Raw genomic sequence first — 9,535 nt, 5'->3', positions numbered from 1 at the left:
AAAATCTAAAAATTCAATTTTTTTTAGGGTACCTCCCCTACACGTAAAGTGAGGGTGATTTTTTTTTTTCGCTTCAACCCTAGAGTGTGGGGTATCGTTGGAAAGGTCTTTCAAAACTAATAGGGATTTTCAAGAAACATTTTTTGATAAAGTGAATATATTCGGAGATAATCGCTCCGAAAGAAAAAAAAAATGTGTCCCCCCCCCCTCTAACTTTTGAACCATAGGTCCAAAAAATATGAAAAAAATCGTGGAAGTAGAGCTTAAGAAAGACATTAAATGAAAACTATAGCGGACATGATCAGTTTAGCTGTTTTTGAGTTATCGCAAAATTCCCTTCATAGTAAAAAGACTTTTTTAATTAGGTACTGATTATGCAAATTTGCCTATTTGTTTAACTCAGGTGAAAAGTACCGTTTCATCCCTTGGTTAACAATTTACTATACTTTAAGCTCCAGTTTAGCTTATTGTGACGGAAGAGTAACTACGGAACCCTACACTGAGCGTGGCCCGACATGCTCTTGGCCGGTTATTATTTAGACCACTCGTATTGATTCGGTTTATTTAATATTCTTCAATTTACAAATGTATACATCTTAAGTATTTCTTGTGCCTCGTCTAGCTTGAGGGTAAGATCCAGAGCTATTCGAGGAAGTTTCAGTCTCATGGGTATAAAACTAGATACAATGTCCGGCAAATAAAAAGGTATGAACTATTTTATTGTACCTACATTAGCAATTACCGGCATCTCTCTCCGGTCAAGAAAAACTTATGCTTGGCCTTTGCGGTTGATAACTTGTCATGGTAGCTATTTATAACTTTAAAAACATCAAATTTTACTTGCTTGACCAAATGCCATACAATAAAGACATTAGTGATTATAGAACCATAATGAGATTATATCTAGCACATAAAAATTCAGGCACTACTCCATTTAGTGAGCTTATTGAGAGGATTAAAATAAAACAACGTCATAGCGTATGCGCTGCGGGTTCCGTTGTGTAAACTACGGTAGAGGCTCAATCCAATTTAACACTTTTATACTTTTAGTATTTCTTATTCAGCATATTCCGGACGATTAAAATCAGCGCTTCAATAAAATCAGCCACACATTATTTTGCTCGCCAGTGCACAAAAACACTCAACGGGATTGTGTGAATCCGGAATACAGCTTTAGTTTTACGTTTACAATTTAGCTTGTACTCAACTGATACGATACCACTACTAATAACTCTAGAGACTGTACCTATTGAACATTTTATTTACCAATTGTGATTTATAAAATAAACAAAATAAAGTTACTGAAGAAAGCTATTAGCCTAACTTAATTTGTATAGAATATTTAATATGCTACAGTAACTATTATAAGATAGGTAAGTCTTTCAGACGAAAGGAGTGCCTGGCTTCAGTTGTTTCGTCGACATTGAGAAGATTGCTTCAGAAGTGACCCTCTGGATGATTTTGGCTTAGGACCGGGATAAGTGGCGTACTGGAAGAGAGGCCTATGCTCAGCAGTGGGCGATAAAAGGCTGATATGATGTAGATAGGTAATTAATTCTGGAACACAGGAAACAGTTAACAATAGATATTCCCCACCACATCCCTAGGTGAGGGCTAGACGTGTGAATACTTTGATCCATCATTATGGTAAATCCATCAATATGTGATCCACATTATGTTACGTAGTACAATGGCAAAGCTACACGTCCAATATTTATCACGTCGGTACTGTAACGCGTTTCGTAGAGTTCAGTCGTGTAATATGATATGGAGGCAAAAATTAAAGCTTATCTGGCTATTATTTCAGCATTATAACTTTAAAAACAATCTCCTATGAAATAAATTGTTATTTTGTATGCGGTTTAGTCACACTCGCCATAGTAGCTGGTAGCGATGGCGATGTCGGTGGTACCTACGTTAGTGTTTAGTCTCCATTGCTGTCGCGATGTGACGACATTTTGCAGTATTTACTGTACGTGTAGTTTAGTATATTGACGGATGTCAATATTTATCACAAACTGCCATTACGGAATCCAAAAATCTAAATTTCCGTCTAAATTTTGTTACCAATATACCAGACGATCAATAAATATCACGATATTCAGTAAATCACAGTATTTATTACACCTACGGCTAGCTTTCGCCTATATTTTAATTTATTTTCTTTATTGGGAAAAAAAAAACAGATACAGGCCAGTAATATACACGGATAAGATTCTAAAATGATAAATTTAGCCTACATCCTAACACAACTCCCACTAGAAGTTCAGACAATAATTTTATGACAGCGTTGTAATCAAAACTTAAAACAGACATCTTTACTTATACTAACACTAAACAATTACAATATTTATCACATCCTATAGCAAGCATAGGTAAGTGGCATTGGAAATTCTTAAGTTTACCGTATTCGGGCGCATAGATTCCAAGTCCAAACTGATTTGTCAATATGCTTTAAGGTGACATTCTGATGACAACTACACTTGTAGTTACATTACCGTAGCGGCATTACCGCTGTGGCCTTGACGCGATCGCTGTCACTGTAATTTTTTTTGATAAAATGAGTGACGGATTCAACGTTTAAATCACGGCAGTAATGCGGCTACTAACGTCATTAATTTTATTTAAGAAATTTACAGTGGTAGCGCGCGCTTCAGAGCCCCCGCAGTAAAGTCGGTCGCAATGCAGTTGCCATCTGAATGTCACCTTAACCCAGGTCCATTTGATTTATATTATAACGTCGCGGACTGGTGGCTAAATAAAACAAAAAATCACATAGAGCAAAAAAAAACTAAATAGATATTTTACGCTGTATATTTTTTATTTACTACATCATAAGTAGATAACAATGGTTAAAAATCACTAAAACATCCCAAAATAAAAATCACGAATTTTTGTAATTACACAGGTTGGAAGTCTACCCAAGGTCTACCCAATAATATAGGTAGGTACAAGTAGATTATCATAACAATGTTGTTTGTTATCTAACTCTATATATCTATATAGTCTATATATATCTAAGGAATCACGTATTTAGCAGTAATAGGTATGTGTATTGATTCAGGCAATGCAAAGCAAACAGTTTTGGATCGGCTCATTTGTATTCTATTAGCGAGACATCCGCTGTACACCGGCTAGATCAATACCGCTTGGAAATATGCTCGTGGTGCGATCATATCGACACGTAGGATAAACGTTGGGACTATAAACACAAAAAGGACACACAAAGTGTTGCAAAGTATTGTGTCATCTTGTTTACTGTTGCTAAAGTAGAAAAAGCCTTTAATTTAGTAGATATATTTCATATTACAAAACTACCATGCATTCGAAGTTCCCCTATGCACCTTAATGTGTGCGAAGTATAGCGACAAAATTATTTAGGTATATGTGTATTAATTAGCGAATGAACGTAATTATACAATATAAGTCAATTATTTGACACAATAGACCCATATTTATTGTTAATCAACAATAAATTAAATGGGGTTTGGTGTAAGGCTGGATTGTAATTCGGCTTATCGGCGAAGTGGGGGCGCGCTACGTTGTAATCTTTGACGCTGGAGCAAGTAAGTGGCATTTTTACATTAAATTAATTTAAAGAGGCCAATTCTAACTTACATCGTGACATCAAAATGATATCTAAATGATGTCAGTCGCGCGTGCATTTCGCTCGTACTTGTCCTGTTGTACTGAAGCGAGGGAGATGCACGGCCACTCAAACTTTAAGAAAATATTTGTTACGGGGCTAGAATTATAATGAAGAATTTAATTTAACAAATAGGGACGGGTGGGTAGTAAAAAAATATTTCTTCTTGACTTTTCTACTTTAGCAATTTTATACGTGTCGCGCAATAAATTGGAACATATCAAGACGCAAATGATGCGTTGTATGCTTGCGCATATATATTAAGCTTAGTGATACAAATAAATGCCTCTCCCACGCGGCCAAGAACCTCTCCTGGGTGCCTAGCCATCGTGCCAATCGTTTTCGTTCGCTCCATGGCGATCACTCTACATCACTCTTCCATATTAGTGCGACAAATACATTGGCATTTTGTTCGCTGCGGAGTGTAAACGATTGGCATTTTGGCTACGCATTCTGGGCCTCTGGGTATCCGATGGAGCAGAAATTTAGCATACTTATGAGTTATGACCGTGGGGTTTGACGACCGGTTTGGCCTAGTGGGTAGTGACTCTGCCTACGAAGCTGATGGTCCTGGGTTCAAATCCTGGTAAGGGTATTTATTCGTGTGAGGAGCATGGATATTTGTTCCTGAGTCATGGGTGTTTTCTATGTATTTAAGTATTTAAATATTATGTATATCATTGTCTAATTACCCTCAACACAAGCCTTATTGAGCTTACTGTGGGACTTAGTCAATTTGTGTAATAATGTCCTATAATATTTTATGTATTTATTTATTATGACAAGTCAGTTTCGGTTTGTTAGAATTTTATTGTCTTGATATAAATTACAGGCGAATTTTTTTTAACGAAAACATGTTTAGCCTTAGCTTTGTATGTGCAGTTATTTTACCTTTTCCTTGACAAATAAAAAAAAATCAACCCTCACTGACAGAGCAAAATATTCTTTTAGAAAGAAAACAAAAAAAGATGTATGGTCATGTATATTGATACATTGCCAAGAAAAGGGTAAAAAAGTCACAATATACCGGATGACAATGAAATAAGCCTTTCGTAGTTTATAAAAAAATCGGCCAAGAGCATATCGGGCCATGCTCAGAGTAGGGTTCCGTAGTTACTCTTCCGTCACAATAAGCTAAACTGGAACTTAAAGTATAGTAGATTATTAACCAAGGGATGAACTGTGGATAGTACGTCTTTATGAAGGGGAAACTTTTTGCGATAACTCAAAAACAGCTAAACTGATCATGTCCGCTATAATTTTCATTTAATGTTTTCTTAAGCTCTACTTCCACGATTTTTTCATATTTTTTTGATCTATGGTTCAAAAGTTAGAGGGGGAGGGACACATTTTTTTTTTTCGGAGCGATTATCTCCGAATATATTCACTTTATCAAAAAATGTTTGTTGAAGACCCCTATTAGTTTTGAAAGACCTTTCAAACGATATCCCACACTGTAGGGTTGAAGCAAAAAAAAAAAGAATCATCCCCACTTTACGTGTAGGGGAGGTACCCTAAAAAAAAAATTTTAGATCTTATTCTACGACTTTGTCGGCTTTATTGATTTATATATCCATGCCAAATTTCAGCTCTCTAGCACTAACGACTACGGAGCAAAGCCTCGGACAGACAGACAGACAGACGGACATGGCGAAACTATAAGGGTTCCTAGTTGACTACGGAACCCTAAAAACAGATATTACTAATGTTTACAAGAAATTGGATTTAATCGATTAATATATTTAAGTTAAAAAGTAACATCGATACCGTTAATAGTTTTCGATTTGTGTTGTTGCGTATCCGACACCACATTTTCAGTGCATCTATTTGAGATAGAACATTTTTAATTAGGCATTCACTAGTCCTGAATATATAAATTTCAATCACTCAAAAGTTCTAGTCGAAATAAATCCGATACCCATTTCTTAAAACAAGCAACCACCGGGCAGAGTAAATCTGCCATTCAGAACTAATGGTCCAGCCCCTTAAGATATAAATCTTCAATATCCTCGGAGATTTGGGGAACGACTCTGGGTCTTTGTTAATGTTTTGGCCTGGGTGATTCTATGGAGTTAATCAAATTGTTGGGGAATAATTAGTCTTAGAAATTGATGAATTTAGATTGATTGTGTTTGGTAACGATTCCCGAATCTTAGCGGTTTAGAGGTGTGATTTTGATTAAATGGTGAGTCGTGAGTTTAAATATCATACGCAATTAAATTACCTATTGTATAAGAGAAAATAAAAGAGCAATTGAAATTAAAGATTTATTAGAAAACGCACAATAAGGAGGAGTTTTATTATGCCTTATGTAAGTAAATATTATTTATTGTGCACCATACAGTTAAAAATGCATAATGTTATAAATACAGTTACAAATAGATAACAACAGATGATCTTGTCGCTAAATAGCTAACTATTCCACATCACCTTTGGGTAGCAGGAGATTAAGAACTTACAACATTGAACTGGTAGTGCCGATATACATATAATTCAACAAACATTTATATACTTTAAAGTACTTAATACAATATATTTTATTATTAAGAATTGTCTCTAACACGTCGCCTTTATTTTCAATAGAAAGACGAACAATACTAAGGCATATTTTAAAATTCATAACATCTATTTAGTTATCAGAATTATTTAGTAATAAACGGTAAGTTCTATATTATCTAACATGAACTAGCTTCCAAAGTGTTTTTAAGTGGAAACGAATTCCTCAACTTTTAACAACAGCAAACCATAGCAAAATAAACTTCACAAACAACAAAACTTTGTAGAATCACTTTATTCTGTTGAGATCATAGACTGCGGTAGCGCTTTAATCAATTTGGAGCGCTAAACAGTTGTTCATGTTGACTTGACGCAATAATCGCTAGTGTAACTGTTTGGTATTAATTTCCCTTTTTTTAAAATTAAATTTAATGATATACAATTTTACTATCTGTGTAAGTGTATTGATTTAACTATATTTTAAATAAACTTCAATTATTTACAATTTTACTTTCATTTTTCCAATTTGAACTTCATCTGAAAGACAATAATTTACCTTTTCCTGATATGATTTTCCTCCGGACCCGAGTCTCAAGTTCTGTGCGTTAGTTATTTAGTGTCATTATATAATACTTTACTTTAGTTTTATTTATTTCATAAAATCATTAAATTATAAATTGCTAAGCTACATACATTTAACAATATACAATAAAACATCAATATAAAGATAAAAAGATGAATGAATACAAATCAAATAAAAATGTAATAACCTAATTGAAACAAGCAAAAGTTTTAAATTAGTTGGACGATGTTAAGTATTAGGTCACTAAGCATTTCACAACCCTAGATGTTGTAACATTATCGGTCCTCATCTGAATAATCCTTGTCAAGGAATTATATCGGCTTTACGCAATGACCCGGTCAATTGTGGCTTATGTTAAAGGTTATGTGATGCTCTTAGACTATGTTACAATAATTAATCATAGGCTAAGCAATCTGCAAATTTATACTTATAGGACAGAGCGTTTACAAGGTTTCGTATCCAAAGGGCGACAAACGCAATCTTTTTACGACGCCTCTGTAGTCAGTATGTCTGTCAGCAGACTCTATCTCAAGAACCGTAATAGACAGTTGAAATTTAGACAAAGTTACACACACACAGCATTACGTCAACGATAGCAAGACAATTGCAAAAAAATATTGCGTTTATTGAAATTATAATATTTGCCGTTACCCGCTAGGACAATGTCGCACTAGCAATGCTCTAGGAATATAAGTAATGTTGCTGTTACTTCCATCCGACTAAGACAGCATGTAGAAGAACAAGTATTTAAAGTACTAGCTAATTAAAGTCAAGGTCACTTCATCATAATCTTGATGACGCATAAGACAAGTGAACACATTAAACGAGGAACGTATTTGTATGTCACAATTGACGTAACACAGTTAGGTAATAAACAGGCCATCTATTAATTAAAGTCTAGCAACGTCACAAGAATTAATTATTTACCAGCCCCCTAAAGGAAACTTGGAATCCATGGATTGCACCAAAAAGTGACGTACTACTTACTATCTGGGGGCACGGTAATAGTGCCCCCGCCAAGTCGAGCATAAAAGCGGCGCGGCCGTACCATCCTTTTCTCGAAGCAGTTCAGCAGGCATTGTATAAACACGGTGAGTTTAAAATTTCATTCAATTTTAACCGGTAGTTTAAGAATTATAACTAGTCTAAATTTCTTAATTTTGTCACTCACTGACTGACCGATCATTAGAACTCTACGGCACTTCTAACAGACAAAAACGCTTCAAATTTAAAATACAATCAAATTTGTGTTTAGTGTATAGATCAAGGAAAAACTCAAATATTTTGCAATTTGGGTCCAATTTTCTAGATACACCAACTTTATAGTCCCATATAAATTTATAGGATTAGAAAGTTACATTTGCAGTGAATGAACCAGTGTGCCTGTATACATGTATTATATAATGAAATTCAAGAAGAAGAAGGTACAGGAAAGGAAAAAAAACCGACAAGTGCGAGTCGGACTCGCCTAACGAGGGTTCCGTACTTTTTAGTATTTGTTGTTATAACGGCAACAGAAATACATCATCTGTTAAAATTTCAACTGTCTAGCTATCACGGTTCATGAGATACAGTCTGGTGACAGACGGACGGACGGACGGACGGACAGCGGCGTCTTAGTAATAGGGTCCCGTTTTACCCTTTGGGTACGGAACCCTAAAAAGAAGGACTATCTACAAAAAGAAATGAGATGCCATGAAAAACATAACTTGTAAAAAAAAAAACAAGTCTCGCAACTCAGTTCTTCTACCGTAATAAGTTGTGAGATATTTATTAAAAACATAAAAGATTTTGAATATAGATATGGTAACAGATATTATTAGGTTAGCTAATTACGTAATAACTTAAGACAGAAGGTCCCTTAAGTAGGGACTGAATAAGTTACATATCCATGTCATCACAACTTTGTACGGGAGAAGAACTGAGTTGCGAGATAGTTTTTTTTTTACAAGTTATTTTTTTTATGGCATATATAATATATATATATATATATATATATATATATATATATGTACATTCAAAGAAACTGTGATAAGGTACGAAATGGTACTGACATTAAATCGTATATCCTTACAAATATTATAAATAAATGCGAAAGTAACTCTGTCTGTCTGTTACCTGTTCACGCTTAAACCCCTGAGTCGAATTAGATGAAATTTGAAATGAAGATAGTTTGAGACTCGGGAAACGACATAGAGTAGTTTTTATCACCATCATCATTCCACGCAGACGAAGTAGCGAACAGACGATATTAAAATATTGAGGCATTTATAGGCCTTTATAGTAAAAATAGTGTATTCCATTCCTCTACCATAAGGTCCATAAGACATAAACCATTTTCCCGCAGTCTTAATTCAAGCACAAAATTATATTAATAATACTTCAATTTTTTTATGTCGACTGAGGCTTTTACATAGGTAATACAATAAAAAAAATGAATATAATACCTACAGCTTAATTAATATTTTCCTTGAAAATTATTTTAAAAATATTCAATGGCTGCATCGGTTTTGACTCATGATCGAAATACCTTAAAATATGTAATAATTATATTAGTTTTTTTTTTCATAGCAAGTAGATAATATTACATCTAAAATCGTATTTGAACTTTAAAAATCCAGTTTTTTTTTTATTATATTTTATTCACAGCGCACCTTGTTGGCACCAATCTATTAAAAGCACGAGCGTGATGCACGAGCGAATGTTGTCAAAATTAGATCAAAAATAGAATGGCAGATAATGTGCACAAACACCACAATCATAACTGTATTAAATTACTGTTTTAATTTATTAGCTGTTTTTTCAAAGGA

This window comes from Cydia pomonella, unplaced genomic scaffold (genome assembly GCF_033807575.1).
Source record: "Cydia pomonella isolate Wapato2018A unplaced genomic scaffold, ilCydPomo1 PGA_scaffold_207, whole genome shotgun sequence".
Lineage (NCBI taxonomy): Eukaryota > Metazoa > Arthropoda > Insecta > Lepidoptera > Tortricidae > Cydia > Cydia pomonella.
The sequence above is the reverse complement of the archived record's forward strand: the minus strand, read 5'-3'. Positions refer to the sequence as shown.